The sequence below is a fragment of the Podarcis tiliguerta genome (genome assembly GCF_965153285.1).
Source record: "Podarcis tiliguerta genome assembly, chromosome: 10".
NCBI classification, from domain to species: domain Eukaryota; kingdom Metazoa; phylum Chordata; class Lepidosauria; order Squamata; family Lacertidae; genus Podarcis; species Podarcis tiliguerta.
This window is the reverse complement of record NC_139543.1, coordinates 59,076,137-59,091,203: the sequence shown is the minus strand read 5'-3', so window position 1 is coordinate 59,091,203 and position 15,067 is coordinate 59,076,137. Positions and strand designations below refer to the sequence as shown.

The following is a 15,067-nucleotide window of genomic DNA, read 5'->3' as shown; positions in this document are numbered from 1 at the left end:
GCGTAGCGTGGGGGGTGCAGGGGGGCCGGCCGCACCGGGCGCAACATCGGGGGGGGGGCGCTCACACTCGCAGTGCTAAAATCAGTGCTAAAATCCATGGGTTAGGGGGCGCACATTACTTGCCTTGCCCCGGGTACTGACAACCCACGCTACGCCACTGATTCCCAGAGTTCCCTGGGGAGAGAGATTGGTTGTTAAACCCATCTGGGAACTGTGAGGGGAATGGGGGCATCTTTCAACCTCCACCCAGTTCTCAGGATTGCTCAGGGGAAGCCATTACTCTTAAAATGGCTTTAAATGTATGACACAAGTGTGACCACTGTGATGCATGCTTCCCTTCTGCTGCTCCACAATGGAAGTGGAAAATACGCAATCAAGTTATGGATGGGGGAGGGAGAGGACTTGGGATACTGTTCTTGGCAGTAATCCCATACCTTTGCAGCATTTTGGTCCATGGTCTGAAGTTGCCTCATGCACATAAGGACGTAAAAACTGGCCAATGGCCCATCTAGTCCCCCATCCTGTTCTCACAGTGGCTGAAGAGTCGATGTATAGTGTTTCCATCATCAGAAATGCTTAAACTTTGTAGAATGAAAAGAAAACTGGGAGCCGGTTTCACAAATCAAGGTCATTTCTGGGTTCAGATTTATTTCCAAGGCAAATGGGGAAATGAGGCCCTCAGATTTGCGACTCATCAACCCCTAACAAAATCCTCTTTAAACTTTTTTTTTAAAAACCCACACGCACGCACACACAAATATATCTATTTATGTATATGGATTTATATAATGCGAGCTGAGAACACTGATTCATTAAATTCGTCCCTGGGGCCCTCAAAACTTCAGTCATCTTGTTATACGCTCAAGGGACACATGAGAGGGGCAGGGAGGGGGAAAGCAAACATTTCCGAGAAGGCTGTTTTTCCAACGTTTAAGGGTCGGGTTTGTTCTGTGCTATGCCCATTATCGTTCTGTTACTTCGTGCTCAGAGGTTTGATAAAGAAATTAGCGCACAGAGCTACAACGTAAACATATCACCTTTGTTGCCTCTGGAATACTGAAGAATTGCTGCATAGCAAAAGCTCATTGATAAGGTATGTAAATACCATTAGGCTATTTCCAGCTTGGAGCTGTGTAACCCCATTTTAGAGCAGAGGAAGGGATAGAAAAGAGTTACACTTGTGTGTATCTCCCCACAAAAAGACCTTGGGGGTAAGGAGTTGATCCAGGAAGAGTAGGTTCTGAAAACCACATTTGCTCCAAAATCCAAAGTAGTAGTTTAGTAGTTGCATTGTTGTTGTTATTGCCGATCAGAAGGTCGGTGGTTTCGAATCCCCACAACAGAGTGAGCTCCCATTGCTCTGTCCCAACTCCTGCCAACCTAGCAGTTCGAAAGCACGCCAGTGCAAGTAAATAAATAGGTACCACTGTGGCAGGAAGGTAAATGGTGTTTCCAAGCGCTCTGGTTTCCATTAAGGTGTTCCACTGCACCAGAAGCGGTTTAGTCATTCTGGCCACATGACCTGGAAAGCTGTCTCTGGAGAAACACCAGCTCCCTCAGCCTGAAAGTGAGATGAGCGTGCAACCCCACAGTCGCCTTTGACTGGACCTAACCATCCAGGGGTCCTTTACCTTAACTTTACCTATTATTATTATTATAAGTTTACACCATTTCTACACCACTTAACATATTAAAAGTATGCCTGAGTGGCGTGCAGAAAACTGAAGCTGCAACAGCCAACTTAAACAAAAATATTACAAAAAATATACAGTTACATTTAAAAGTGTTACATTAATACAAAGTCAATAACATATATCAACCCAATATCCATTCATTTTCCTTCTGCACACCCTTCCTCTCAGCCTCAGGACTCTCGCACAGGGTCCAAACAAATGCTTTTTAAAAAGTTTTTCATTTGTATTTTTCAAATTTATACATTTTATTAGTTTTACAATCAATTTAACATTTCCAAATTTTGACTTCCTTCCCCCTCTTTCTGCGGTTCCTTAAAATAACTTTTTTTTAAAAAAATATTCTGCATATCCAAGTTCATTTAACTTGCTCATTTATTTATCTACTGTAAATATATACTCTTATAAAGCAGCAGGTTATTACATTAATCCTGCTAATGTTTTCATCTGTAAATACAATTTATCTGTAAATATTCAATAAACTATTTCCATTCTTTCATAAAAAGTTTGTTATCTTGATTTCTTTTTCTCCTGGTAAGTTTCGCCATTTCTGCATATTCTATGAGTTTTTGTATCCATTCTTCCTTTTCTGGGACTTCTGCTTCTTTCCACTTTGGGGCAAGTAACATTCCTGCTGCTGTAGTAGCATACATAAATAAATTTCAATACAATTTAAGTAGTCCTGTCCCTATAATTCCCAAAAGAAAAGCTTCTGGTGTGTGTGTGTGTGTGTGTTTATTAAAGTTATTTTAAACATCCTTTTCAATTCATTGTATATCGTTTCCCAAACAAACTCTGAGCTTGCCCACAGCGAGAAAAGGATCCTGGAAACAGAAAGCATCACCCTAATCTCTCACTCTAGACTTGTTTTTTATGGGCAGGCCCAAGGTGGATGGTGCTTCCTCTGGCTGCCCACAGCTGTGTCCAATTCTCCTCACCTAGTTCCAGGTGTGGCAGCTTTGTTGTGCCCGCAGGCCTAAAATGATCGGCGGCTCTTGTGTTAGATGGTACTGAGATCCATGGAGCAATGGTCTGACTTGGTATAATGTAGCTTCATCCAGTCCCTTTCCCACATCATTGTTGCTGCATCATTTTTTTGTGCCAGCAGTTATTATGGATGCTGCTGCAGCAGCTGTCTCCTTCATAACCGGCTAGTAAATTTGAAATAAGTCATTCCACTCGTGTTTTACGGTCTCATTGTCCAAACTTTAATGCTTACACTTATTTGCCTGCTGCTTAAAAAGGAAAGGAAAGCAGGTAATTCCAGCAATTTGAGATCTTATTTCCCTTTGTATCCATCCGTCAGAAAATAAAAATTATGCCCCAGGTTCCATCAAAGTTACGTTGCAGCACTCAGAAGTGTGTAACTCAGAAACAGAATAAGCTGTTTTAAGGAGTTATTGACGCCAACATTAAATTTACAATTATTCATAAAAAGAAAGCCATTTGAAGAATTCCCCATGCTGAGCATATACAAAATAGTTTGCCACGCATAAGAAGTTTCGTTTATTAATAGCTTGCTCGCTCTTTTCCCAGTATCTCATTCCAACAAAGTAAACTTTCTCCTCCAAGGGGACAAAGCATCAAAAGGATGTTGCATATCCTGGAAGTTTATTCACCATCGTAAAAAACAAAACAAAATATAATTTAATAAAATGAAACCATTGCTAAGGGCAAGAACAGCAGTGCTGTTACTGTCCTAAATATAGGACAAAGGAAACCTCAGACCCGCATGGGATGACAGTAATTTCTGTGCATCATTTAATTTATGTTATTTTGTTTGGGGCAACATCTTTATTGGGCCAACCTAAATGTTACCAAAAAAGAAGAAGAAGTTACAAGCTTTTGAGTGGTCCAGAACTATCTAGCATCTTTCATGGGACACCAAACTAGAGCCACCACTGGTGGCTTTTAAAGAGCCATCAAGGCAGTCTCTTTAGCAAACTAATTCCACCAGGGTTGAAAAGTTTGTATGGTGGCCAGATTGCCATAATCTGTGTGCTTTGTAAACTGCAGTGGGGTGTGTGGGGTGTTTGGGGAGGGGTAGTAGAGTGGGGGACACTTAATGCTTCTTCTGGGGTGGTCTGTCCACCTTTGGTCCCCACCCTGCACTCAGCTCTCACCTGTGCCTCCTAGAAGCTGTCAGCTTGTGACAGCAGCTAAACCCCAGGAAATGGCTTCAACTGGCCATCTAAACTAGGTGGAGGCTAGCCTATGGGTCTCAAACCTCCAGTGAGTCCGGGACTTTCCTGCATACAAAGACGGGCTACAGCCCATTGAGCAGAAGAGACCAATCATGGGTCCAATGGTCAAGAAGGCAGTTGCTGAATGTGTTGTAGAGGGAAGTGAGGACCAGATGGGGCTGGGCAACCTGGGAAGGTAGCTCATCTAGGAGAAGGAAAAAATAAAGAAAAATGACAATGGTGGGCCCTAAGAGATTGTGCCTGAGTGTGCTATGATGCCCCTACACCCCATTCAGGATCCTGTGTATTCTGACTGGGAGCAGCCTTCATTTGCTGTCTGATTTTTTAAACTGGAAATGTCCTGGATTGAATCCATGATTTTTGGCATGCAGAGTATTTGCTCTATGGCTCCTCCCTGATATCTTTATAAGGAACCTGTGATCTGTGACCACAGCTCCCATAATCACTGGCCACTGGCCATGTTGACTGGAGCTGATAGGAGTTGCAGTCCAGTAACATCCGGAGGACCACAAGTTCCCCACCCTCTGTGGTCCAGCTGTGTGCCATCGACATGGTGTGTCCATTTCCTAATGAGAGTTTGCTTTTCTAATCACTACAAACTGAACTTAGATGGATCTTCAGCATCAGTTTGGGGTGGAATTCAGCACACCACTAAGGACATTGTACCACCAACACAAGCAACTTCTGCTTGGCAGATGGAGTAATCTTTCCTTCTCTCATGTTCTGTTTTTGGAAGTTCTCCTGACCCTCCTGAGCAGATTTGGGGGGAGAAGAAGGGGGCTGGAGAGAAATGGAAGCCCCATTGCACTAGTGAGACTTCTTGCACTGGCTCATGAGTGCAACAAGTTGCAAAATCCAACCCTTGGATTCTTGAGTCTGATGATGATGATGATGATGATGATTACTCCAGTTCTGGCCAGCCATTCCAGGGATTGCCTAATAATTCAGTATTCTCCCTTTTCCCCCAATCACATTATTCAAATGATGGAGCCAAGGAATAAATTATTGTGGCACAAGTTTTTTTTTAAAAAAAAAATCAGCACAAAAAGTGCATTTGTTTATGTTTTTTTTCCCATTAAAGTCTTGTTCCTTGCCTGGTAACAAAGGAACAAAAACAAAAGAGTGATGGTAATGATGCAATGCCTTAATAGTCACTTAACCTCCCCCCCCCCCCCTTATATTACTGGAAATATTAGGGCCAGTTCTTCCTCACTAAAATGTATGGCAGATATTACATGCAAGAGATGAAGTAAAGTGGGTCAGAAAAAGCATATCATTTGACAATGAGCAGTTGAATAATCGTCGTTTAGTCGTCTTAGTCGTGTCCGACTCTCCATGACCCCATGAATCCAAGCAAGCCTTGGAAATTTCTTCTCAAAGCTTCTCCTTTTTAATGTCCATGGAGTTTTCATGGCAAAAATACTGGAGTGGTTTGCCAGTTCCTTCTCCAGGTGGATCACATTTAGTCCAAACTCTCGGCTATGACCTGCTTGTCTTGGGTGGCCCTGCATGGCATAGCTCATAGCTTCTCTGAGTTATTCAAGCCCCTTCACCATGACAAGGCAGTGATCTATGAAGGGGAGTCAAATATTAACCACTTGTAATAACCATGTTATTATACCAAGGATCACTTGACTATAATATATCTTGCAACAGAATCCTATGTGTGTTTACACTAAATTCCATGAAGTTGAGTGAGAAAGATTCACAGGCAGATGTGTCCAGGACCACAGCATTGCAGTGTAACCCTATCTAGGCTTCCTCATATGTAGACCCCACTGTGTCTGCAGGAATTCCAGTTTAGCATGCATAAGATTGCAGGGCTGAGCCAGTATGGTCTGGTGGTTCAAGTGTCAGATTCAAATCCCCGTAAGACGCTGCAGCTCACTGGGTAAGCTAGGGCCAGTCAGCATCTTGCAACCTAATCTACCTCACGGGGTTCTTGTGCACCTCCACAAGAAAAGGTGGGATAGAAATAATTTTAAAAGTTGGCTGCAATCCCATTTATCTGGGGGGTTAGCCCCAATGGAGAGTGGGCCACACTTCCGAGTCAATGCATAGGGCTGAACTTGTTGTTTAGTCGTTCAGTCGTGTCCGACTCTTCATGACCCCATGGACCAGAGCACGCCAGGCACTCCTGTCTTCCACTGCTACCCGCAGTTTGGTCAGATTCATGTTTGTAGCTTCGAGAACACTGTCTAACCATCTCGTCCTCTGTCGTCCCCTTCTCCTTGTGCCCTCCATCTTTCCCAACATCAGGGTCTTTTCCAGGGAGTCTTCTCTTCTCATGAGGTGGCCAAAGTATTGGAGCCTCAGCTTCACGATCTGTCCTTCCAGTGAGCACTCAGGGCTGATTTCCTTAAGAATGGATGTGTTTGATCTTCTTGCAGTCCATGGGACTCTCAAGAGTCTCCTCCAGCACCATAATTCAAAAGCGTCAATTCTTCGGCGATCCGCCTTCTTTATGGTGCAGCTCTCACTTCCATACATCACTAAGGGCTGAACTTAGCAAACCCAATTTCCTCTATGGCTACACATTTTCAAAGGAGCTTTGCCACATCGTAGAAGTTGGAAGGGACTCCAAGGGTCATCTAGTCCAATGCAGGAACCAGCAACCAAAACTGTATACTTGACTTTCTCTGTAGCAACCTGTCCTCCCCTGATTTAAGGAGTTGGTTTTTCTTTGGCTAAAGACATACTAGAAAACATTGCCATCCTCAGTAGCGGACTGTGTGGTAGGTTGGAGGTGCCTACCTGAGCCCAAGCAGGTGAGTAGCTGCTTAACAGAGAGTAGCAGGGGGAAATATTGTGGTGGCCACCAATTGGCATGGCTTGGAAAGAGGATTGGACAAATTCAGAGTGGATAAGGCTATCAATGGCTACTAGCCAGCCACTGTCATGACTCTGAATACCTCCGCCAGGAATCGAATGTGGGGAGAACACGGTTGCACTCAGGTCTTGCTTGCAGGCTTCCCATGAGCATCTGGTTGTCCACTGTGAGAACAGGATGATGGACTAGATGGGTCTTTGGCCAGATCCAGCAGGGCTCTCTTTGTGTACTTATGTTCCTTGAGAGAGCTAGATTTCCAGGACGCGCTGACTGTTGGTGCTTCTCCCTGCCTTTGAAAAACAGGGGAAGAGAATACAGCAGGAGAAGCAACAGTATTCCTTTTATCACTGACACACTGCCATCCTCCTCTCTCTCTCTCTCTTTCCAAGCTGGTTCCTAAGAAAACAATTTAAATCTAGGAATTCTAAGTCCTTCTAAGATTTCCTAGGTTTGATTAGAGGACCAATTTATAAGTAGGCATTCCGTGTCGGTCTCCCTCATACATATTTGCACAAACACACACACACACACAAGGCTAAATGAATTTTCAAAAACTTCTAAAATACTCTTGCCAGATTCTGGACTCTCCAATGGATTAATCTGAAAAACAACTAGGGACTCAATTTAGACTTTCCTGGCAGCCTGCAAGAGAAACACGTCAAACTCAAGAGTTTTACTTTATTGAAGACCCTCTTAGGAGGCTATCAAGAAAGCAATGTGTCTGCCTAGTAGCCAAAGATCAGTGGGAGGTAATATTTAGTTTATTAATGTGCCGTTTGATTCCTCCCCCCCCCCCTTCTGTAGTGTTGGTGCCTAGCATAAAACTGGGACTCTTGCTGCAATTTTGCGTGCTTTTTTAAAAATAAAGATAATCTTTGAAACATGAATAAAACTTAACAAGATCTAGTTTTATATCGAAATACATTTGAGTCCCTCCCAGGATTATTCAAGAGAAACAGTTGACTTCTATGCCAGAATGCTTGAGTAAATGGTTCCCTGCTTGTGTAAAATAGCGCATCTCTTCATTTCAGGGAAAAAGACTCTTCCGCACTAGAGTCAAGGTTAATTTTGAAACAACCCTTCACTTTCAAGGCAACTGTATTTATTAGTAAGAGTCTATATTCAACAATAGAGGGGTTTTGAATGGAAGCTTGACAATGCAGGTAAGGCATCTAGAGAATTGAATCATAAATAGAGAATGGACTGTTGACTGACAGGGCTTTTCAAAATGAAAACATTGTGGCAAAATGAGGCAACTTTTAGCCCCATTCTCTTTCCGATAAATCAGGGGGAAATTACAGAAGCGGCATGCAGAACAGGCTGGTGCTGTGATTCATGCTTTGCCATTATGTCCCCTTCAATTTATTTTATTGGCAATTTGAGGCTGTATTGCTGGGAAATGAGTGCACATTGGGTGGACTAAACAACAGCCCTTCACACCTTTGTCTGCCCAGCCCTGTTCTTCTGGTAGGGATGGGTAAATGTGTCAATTTCAACTTCTCTCACTTTCTCATTTTTCCACTCTTCAGTTCAGTTCTTCACATTTCCACATCATTTTGCAATATTTTTCCAATAATAATGAAAATTCAGCAACATTTCAGTGTGAATTTCTCATAATATAAACATTTTTGTATGCATTTTTTTTGCCTTATACCCATTCCCCCCAATATAATGCATTTCCCCATGATATTTCCACTAATTGCCACTAAGATGCATTGTACGTGGATATTTCCACTAATATGCATTGTATGCACATGTTACTAAAGTATATGCATATTTGTCCACATTCCTTGGTACTGCACTGAAAAATTCAAGGAATGCCTGTGTTTCAGTTCTTGTTTTGTTTCAGAAAGTGCAGATTAGGTAGGTTCACCTTTAAATGTCAACCAAGTAAAATCCTCCCTGCCCTATTTGGTAGTTGCTGCTAACACTGGTTGAGCAGGCAAATCCAGTGCATGGGTAGGCTGGTGAGTTTCATTTTAGGATTATAGTAACAAGAATGGCCTTCATGGCAGCAATGAGGAAACCGGGACCTTCCAGATACTCTTGATGTACAACTCCCATCATCCTTGGCCATTGGCCACACTGGCCAATAGGGGTTGAAATCCAGCAACATCTAGAAGGACATAGGTTCTCCACCTCTGCCTTCCTGTCCAGGAAGTGACCAGATTCAGATCTCTTTTTCAGCACGAGTCCTTCTTCACATTGTTGTCTCGCCTCCCCCATTTGTTATATCCCCTCTTTTAGTGAAAAAAAAAGGTTATTTTCTGTATCTGTTTTGATCTCTAGTGCCTTTCAGACACTGGTAGACTCTAACTCCCATAAGCCCTTGCCAGCATGGGCAATGGTCAGAGATGATGGGAGTTTTACTCCCAACAACATCCAGAGGGCACCATGTTGGCTACCCCTATAATAGGTTTTCTTATCGCCCTGCTTCTTGATGAGGCGTCTCAGTCTCCAAAACCTTCTCTGAAGTCTCGCTGACACTTTGTACTGTGGATGTTTCATTTGTTCTGTCTTGAGACTTTAACTTGCCTGTCCATCTGATACAGGTACATCTACATTCTCCGTTCTCTCATCCATCACTGGCTCAAGCCTTTTCGTGCACTGCTGATCTCTTCGGTTCCCCCCGTAGACAGCTGCATCATTAGACTGAACCCAATATGATCTGGGGGTCATGTGTTGTTCAGACAGTTTTCACGCTGCATTTCGACAGATGGTAACTGGATCTTTTTTGGTTTTTATTTCTGAACGTTTGACATCTGGTGCACAACTGCACCAGTACTTTAATTTGGAGCACATATGCCTGGCCAATAAACACTTTTTGGTGGGGAGGGGAGGAACCTTGTGAGTCAGTTCCCAGATGACTCACAAGTATGGTGGTAACTATTCATTGTTCCTTTCCATAGACCTTCTGGTACCAGCAACAATCAATGGGGGAAAAAAGACAATCCAGTTCACTTATTCAACCAAAGCCTTGTGCACACTTACCAGTCCGTAAGTTCCATTGAGAAGAATACAACTTACTTCAGAGTAAGCAGACATACACTCACATTGTTCATTCCTCTATAATCCCAGTGAACATGGATGTTATCTAGGTTCTGCTTACCTATCTGACAAGTCACTGCATCTTACCAGCGGAAGGCAGGGCAGGGCAGGGCAATGGTGAGATTCAGGCTATGTAGAGACACTAGCAGACCCATCCGGCACTCTTGCCAGTGAATCCATGCAGTCCCAGACCCATCCAGGTATTACCTAATTCACACTTTCTGAAACAAGAACAAGTACTGGAACACAATCATCTTTCCAATTTGCACTTCTATGAATTTTTCAGTGCAGTTCTCCTGCCAAATAGTGTATATGTGTTCCCCGTAGTATACACTATGGGGAAACAAAAATATTTATATATTAGTGAAAATAGCATACAAAAATGCACTGTATTAGGGAAAGCTGCTTTGCAAGAATTTGTATATTAGGCGCATATGTCTTATACAAAGAGCAAAGCGCCTTACAAAGAATTCTAGGAATAATCACTTATCTAGCAAAGTTTGCACCGAGCATAGCAGAAGCGATAACCCCATTAAGAGGGTTTTAAGCCCCAAATACTGAGTTTTATTGGATACCAATTCATGAAACAGCATCCTAGCAGTCAGTGGAACTATTAACAAAAGCCCCTGTTGGCTACTTGATGCAAAACCATCTTGATGCAAAAGAATTGGTAAACACTGTGTTTCTGGGTGCCACTTTTACAAGATGTACTTTAGTTGCATTAAGGTTTGCCTGTTGCAAAATTCTCTTACACACAAGTAAGCAGTCTGTGGACCACTCTTCAGTAATAGATAATTTTAATTTTTTTAAATAAAAAAATCCTGGTACATGCTGTTTGAATTCATTTGAACTCTTGTGAGTCATTCAAATCCACCTTTTCCCTCTTCAATATGCAAGGTTTCCTTACATCCCATAGTGCTCTGTCATTCAGCGAGGTCAGTGTGAGGTCAAAGAAGCTTCTATGGGGAATTGTGTGCAGAAGAAAATCCTATAATCTGAGAAGTCCTCTCTCATCCTTACCTTTTAAGATTTCCTAATACCGCTCCTCCCCCATCCCTTTCTGGTCATGGTTGTTAATTGCCATCGATCGTATACCCTATTGCATATAGATAATCTTAATGAAGTTGTGCTCTTCCAGCTACACCAAAGGCAACTAACACATTTCTTGGTGTGTAGACAGAATACAATATACATACAAATAGTTTCTGAGATGGGAATTGGGCCAACCTGATTCACAACTTGTAAGCTGCTACAAAAAGTTAGATCCGGCTAACTAGAAAGACACATTATATCTTTTTTTAATGTCTGAGCCATTCATAAGATTCTATTATGTGTTTTGGTGGGAGTTTTCCAATCCTATGTACTCTAACCTGGGGATAGGTTTGTGTGCCATTCCTTTGGTGTGGTATCACCTTTGTTTTGGAACTCCCAGCTTATTGACATTAGGGTAGGGGTTCTCCCTATGCTTTAGACGTCTGCTGACATTTTTTTAGCTAGTGCTCTTCACACCTCCATTGCACTTGCTCTTACTGTGCCATCCAAGTCTATCTGAATCTGAGAGATTTTGTCCCTAAAGCACTTCACAGAATCGTTTCAGCAGGCCTCAAGAGTGTCTTTCTTGACTGCATGACAAAGCTTTCTTCACTGTCACCATCACCACATGGTATGCCAGCCTGAGTTGACCAGGGATGGGGAGCCTATGGCCCTCCAGATATTGATGGACTCTGACACCAGCCAACATGGCCAAGGTCAAAGATGATGGGAGTTGCAGTCCTACATTACCCAGAGGGTCTCAGGAGTAGAGAAGAGAGACCAAGCTATAAGGGAGCTTCCTATGTTGCCTGCAGCTGAGAGACCGGTTTGTACTAGATGGTCCTTTGGCCTTTGTTAACTTTCTGATTCTGTGAGCTGGAACATTTTCCTACTAGCTCATTTCCATCCATTGCCTCTTTCTTTGCCTCTTTGACACATAATACCCTTTAGCCTATTAATCTAAGTCTAGGATACCCACAGGATGCTAAACTAATTAAGCCTAGATTCTTGTAACTGCTGGTGGGTTATAAGCTCAAAAGTATGTAGCAACACATGGCAGTGTGGCCCTGGCATGCGCCCATGCTTCATTTCGCCTTGACCTTTTAGCTGATACCCAATAGAGAAAGGATCAGTCTTTCCATATGGCAGAAGCCTCATTTACTAATATGCTGGCCTCCTGAGTCACTGCTGTAATATGAACTTTCCATGGAAATTGACCCCTGTTAACTCACACTGCTTAGTTGTTTACCTTTGGTATGCCGGCACTTCCTAACCCTTGTTAATATACTATTTTCGTATATTAAAAAAATAGTGCCTGGTTATGAAAATAGCATTGATATCGTTATGAACTTTAAGAGGATCAGAATCACAGTCTTCTCACTGAAAGCTTTAGTTCATGCCTTGGCTATGTCCCACCATTGATGGGAAGAATAAGACTAACAAGGACAAGGGCCAGGATATGACTATCAATGACTGCTGGCCATGATGGTTAAGCTATGCCTTCCCTGTTGGAGGCAGTAATGCTTCTGAATACCAGTTGCTGGAAACCAAAAGAGGGGAGGGTGGTCTTGTGCTCAGGTTCTACTTGCCGGTTTCCCAGAGATCTGGTTGACTACCATAAGAACAAAATGATATACCAGATGGGCCATTGGCCTGATCCAACAGGATATTCTTGTGGGAATGTTCAGGGATGCAGGAGAGGATAGATTGTTTGATTATAGCCTTTCCAACTTGTGTTAACAAGTTCACAATTTAGCAGAGTAACACTCCCCTTTTTAAACTCACAGCGGATGCGTTTGCTCAAGCTTGCTCAAGCCTCTATAATAACTGTTCTGGTATTTCCCCCTTATTCCCTCATAAAAGATAAGACACGACAGAGTCTTCTATAAAAGTATAAAAAGAGTTTACTCACATTCTGTTCACAATCGGATCCAAGAAGGCAGACTTAGCTTAGAAAAGTAACATACACCTGGAAACTATCTCATAAGGAGACAGTCCCTTTGTCCTCTCTTGGCTGGAAGCATCTTTGGCTAAGCAGATGTTTCTTCTTCAATGCATGTAGTCAAAGAGAGAGATGGCTGCCCTGCCCTGCCCTGTGCTTTTGTCATTACCTGCACAGGTGAGGCCACACCCGCCTCTAGTCACATGCAGAGGAAGTCTGTCCCAGCCGAGAAGGAAACAGGAAGTTTACCTGCTGGCTGGACAAACATTCCTCCCCATGTGTAAACATGTTCACTCTAGGAATGTTGTACTTGACTGCTCTTGTGTTTCACATCCCACAATTCTTAGTTCTTGTGGCTACAACTGTCTTCTCTCTGGCTGCCATGGTCTCTGCTTATGTGTAGCAAACAGGATATTAGTTTTGGCCCATAATAGGCAGGGATGGAGGGGTAGGTCTTGTGGATGACCAGGGTGGGAGACATTTATTTCCCCTTCCTGCTTCAGTGTTTTGGAAAATATGAACACGATTTCAAGCTTGGGAGCTAGTAAGTCAAGATATAGTTGAGTCAATTGCATATGAAATGTAGGCATCTCCTGCATCAGAGCCCGTGAAGGTGTGACTTTAAAAAATAATAATTAGAAAGGGCTAGCCTACGTATTGACCTGAATTGCATATCTGAAGGAATGGTATGAACATTCACTGTACCGCCTCTCGAGGTGACATGACTGTCGGGGTATTTCAAGAAATCAAAAGGCTTCCCGCTGCGTATCTGCATAGACCACACATTAGAACCTCCCTCTAGAAATGTTTAAAAAGTGATTTCTAGTTGCTCCGGGGAAGGAAGTTGGCATGGTTAATTGCTGCCCTGTTGGAATCAGCATTGCACAAAGGGCTCAGTGAGAGCTAAAGAAGGAGAATTTAATCAAGGTTGGTAAAGATGGTTTTTAATGGAAGTGAATTCAGCAGAGGACAATAATCATTAAAAGCTGAGGTGTTAATCAAAAAAATTCTCATAAGGGCGGGTGGGGAGAGAACACCCTGTGGAATACTGCAAGGTATCCAGAAAATGCTTTTGTTGTTGTTGTTTTCACCCTCAATACTGTTTGGCCAGTTTCTCAGTTGCATCATGGGGGATGTTTTGAGGGTAGGCAGGTATAACATCACCTTCTGAAAGGATTGGGGGGTGGGATTTCTGGACTCTTGAGCCAGAATCCCAGGACACTTTGTTGCCTAGTGATTACTTTGAGATGGTGATTAAAAGGAGTAATTTAAAAACTTGGATTACAAGAAGAAAAAGGGAAGTTAAAACTGCCTAGGGAAAAATATTCCTCAAACTCTGCAATGGAGAGGATAATCATCTACCCCTGAACGCCATTCTAGAGGACATAATTAGTGATGGTTTTTACAAAGAAAGGAGTGCAAACTTACGGTAACTTGGGAAGAAGGGAAAGGCTGAATTACATGGAGTAATCAAGTGGTATTTGGGATGATGTCACAAGGCCACACAGCCAATCAGATTTAGCTATGTGATTTGCCCTGTTAATGCAAGTGTTTGAAAGGGAGGTACAGTGGTACCTCAGGTTAAGTACTTGATTCGTTCCGGAGGTCCGTACTTAACCTGAAACTGTTCTTAACCTGAAGCACCACTTTAGCTAATGGGGCCTCCTGCTGCTGCCACGCCGCCAGAGCACGATTTCTGTTCTCATCTTGAAGCAAAGTTCTTAACCTGAAGCACTATTTCTGGGTTAGCGGAGTCTGTAACCTGAAGCGTATGTAACCTGAAGAGTATGTAACCTGAGGTACCACTGTACAAATGTGGAACTCTGGCTAGAGAGGCCGTTCTGGACAGTTGGCTGAGTTTATTCAGAAGGCAGCAAAACTTTTCCTGTTTATTTGGTCTGTTGCTAGTGTTAAGTTGCTAAGCTGTTTTGTTTAATGTTCTGCTTGGTTTCTGTGTAGTTTAAGTTACTGCATTTTATTTTGCATTCATTTCTCACTACATGAAAAGCCTGCATGAAGATTGGGCTCACACATTCCCTCATCTTGCAGAGCTTTTTGTTTCTGCTTTTAAACAAACCACAGTTTACATTCTATCTGAACTTGGGGTACTGTGGTTTATTAGAAAAGCCAGGATGAAACTAATTTCAGGTCCTCACTTGTTCTGAAACCACAGCTTAAACAAAGCATGGTTCCCTGTAACAGGGAACTGTGAATGTTCAAAACAAGATTCTGCAAAAGAAAGCTCATTCACATAGCAGGAAAAGAGGGTTATTCATCATGTCCAAACAAACACATTATCTCTGTAATCCTTACAATAACC

General features: G+C 42.7%; 1 protein-coding gene across 6 annotated transcripts in view; it reads right to left on the bottom strand.

The window, feature by feature from the left end:
* Positions 1–15,067, bottom strand: part of LOC310659260 (uncharacterized protein) — an 87,811-nt gene that overhangs the window by 12,255 nt on the left and 60,489 nt on the right. The window contains exon 3 of one of the 6 annotated variants that reach the window (XR_014502677.1): positions 2,191–2,328. The exons of 4 other annotated variants lie outside the window; for them this stretch is intronic. The gene's annotated coding sequence lies outside the window, so the exon portion shown is untranslated. Of the gene's footprint in view, positions 1–2,190; positions 2,329–6,932; positions 7,016–15,067 lie in introns of those variants that run through there. One more of the 6 variants, XR_014502678.1, reaches the window with a different exon arrangement.